This window comes from Impatiens glandulifera, chromosome 1, assembly GCF_907164915.1.
Source record: "Impatiens glandulifera chromosome 1, dImpGla2.1, whole genome shotgun sequence".
In the NCBI taxonomy this organism is placed as follows: domain Eukaryota; kingdom Viridiplantae; phylum Streptophyta; class Magnoliopsida; order Ericales; family Balsaminaceae; genus Impatiens; species Impatiens glandulifera.
The window spans coordinates 79,891,506-79,894,115 of NC_061862.1; positions in this window are offsets into that span (position 1 = coordinate 79,891,506).

Sequence of the window (2,610 nt, forward strand, 5' to 3'; positions counted from 1 at the left end):
AGTTTGAGCTCGAGCTAGATTTGGAGCTTTTTAAGTCGAGCCAAACTTATAGGTAAATAGTCGAGTCGAACTCGAGCTTAAATTTATAAACTCATTCGAGCTCGAGTCGAGCTAATAAATACTTAAACGAGTCGAGCTCGAGCTCAAGCAAATTCGAGCTCGACTCAGCTCATTTACAGCTCTAGTACAATAATAGTGACATCTAAACATTTTATTACTCCTTGTAAGTCCAGTAAAACTAATTTTGTTCGGATTGAATTTATTTGATAAAAACTTTAAAAAAAAATAAATTTTTAATAAGTATCTTAAATTATTATATTTTTGTAAAATTTAATGAAGTAAATGTTGTTATTAATAAAATGATATATAAAAGATGTTAAGATTTTAATAAATATGTAAGTAAATGATACATAAAACAAGTAAATATATATATATATATATATATATATATATATATATATAATTGTCAACTTCAATTCAGCCTAACTATTTGTCAAAATATCAAGCGTTTAGAACTCTTTCATGTGGAATTGTTTTTAAGATATTTTGGACTTTACCAAATTATTTAAAATTCTAATTCTATCAATTCAGCCGAATTATAAAATATTTTAATTCGTTTTGGTGTGGATTTTTTTAAAGATATTTTGGGATTTTATGAAATTAATTATTTAAAAAGTCTCATTCTATAGTGTTATATTATTATCATTATAACTATTAAATCACTGCTCTAATTAAATAAGATATTATTATTTTACTTTTATTAAATTAAAATTTTCTTCTACAACACTAATTGCAAAATTTTATATAATAATTATTTTTAATATTACAAAGTTTAATTTCTACAATTTTCTTAGTATTATCTACAAAAATAATATTACTAAAATAATTTATTTTCAAATTGTTCCCAATTTAATATATAATAATAATAATAATAATAATAATAATAAGCATCAATTTATATGATAAACACAAATTACACATTGTCTACCAATGGACTTCGCATTGTCTACCAATCCACTAAAACATCATGCGAACCGTTTTGCACCACTCACTCCAACCAATATTGTAAGTACTTCAGATCTAAATGCTCCGGTAACTAACAACGACAACTTATCTTTAAATAACTCTTGTTGTTTCACTTCTTCAACAACACATATGTTGGTTGAAAAAAAAATATTAAAAGTTAAAAATTATGAAACAGGACAACTTTTGACTTTCAATTCGATGTTAATCATGTGAAGGATTAAGATCTGTTTCTATTCTTCACAAATTTTTGCAAGCTAACGAATTCAAGTGTGGAACAACTTGCTGGAGTTGAAGCGTCAGATGAATGAATGCAAGGAACGGGAAGGAAATAACACAGAGAGTTTTTATGGATGTTCGGAGATAAAAACTATTACATCACCCCTTCTTCTATTTTCATAAGAATATTCACTAGAAGACTTTGATTGGTATATAACGCTACACAAATCCGGTCAGAAAACACAAGACTTAACAGCTGCTTGTTTCTGAAATTCTAGCTAATTACTCTCTGTTGAATAGAACAACCTTTGTTCAACTTACAATGCTGAAATTTCACACAGAAAGAAACAGTAGATGAATTACAGAATAATCTCAAGGAGAGTGAGTACAACGCTTAGTGATTCTTAATTCGTATAGAGTGTTCAACAAGTAATTAAGAATTCAAGAACCGACAGATTCGTCTATTGTCCTTGGATCACCTTTTATACTTGAAGTGCACCAACGGCCGAATCTTCTACTTTAACACGTGTCAGCTATCTGGTTGATGTATGTCAGGTGTACGAGATAGTACAATAGAGTATATGCGTTTGATCATGGCGTATCAGATTGTACTATAAAATATTCTCAAGAACGTGGTGTACAGGATAGTTTCGAATGTGAGATGTAATATTGAGTACGTGGCACTTAGGAAATAAAAGCGTGTTAAGATGTCTGGGAAGACGGCTAAAATAGAATATTGTTGATTGCCAAGCTGCTGAGTAGATAATCAGATGCCTCTTCAAACGACTATTGAAGCACGATATCAGATGCTTCTTCAGACTACACGTCTGATGAAGTCGGACGACGTCTGATTGCGTCCTCCTTCAAACTACACGCTTGATGAAGTGGGACGACGTCCGATTGCGCTCTTCTTTAGACTACACGTCTGATGAAGTCGGACGACATCCGATTGCGCTCTTCTTCAGACTAAATGTCTGATGAAGTTGGGCGACATCCGATTGCGCACTTCTTCAGACTACATGTCTGATAAAGTCGGACAACGTCTGATTGCGGACTTCTTCAACTGGCACATCTAAGAAGTTAAAATGGAGTTTGATTGCGCTCTTCTTCAGACCGGAACGTCTAAGAAGTTTAGACGACGTCTGATTGCGCTTTTCTTCAAACTGGCACGTCTAAGAAGTTTAGACGACATCTGATTGCGCTCTTCTTTAGAATGACACGTCTAAGAAGTTCAGACAACATCTGATTGCGCTCTTCTTCTGACTGGAACGTCTAAGAAGTTCTGACTTTGTTTATATGCGATTGCTTCAGACTGCGTCCGAAGAGACATACTCCCTCCGTCCCACTCAAAGCTACTCAACTCACTCC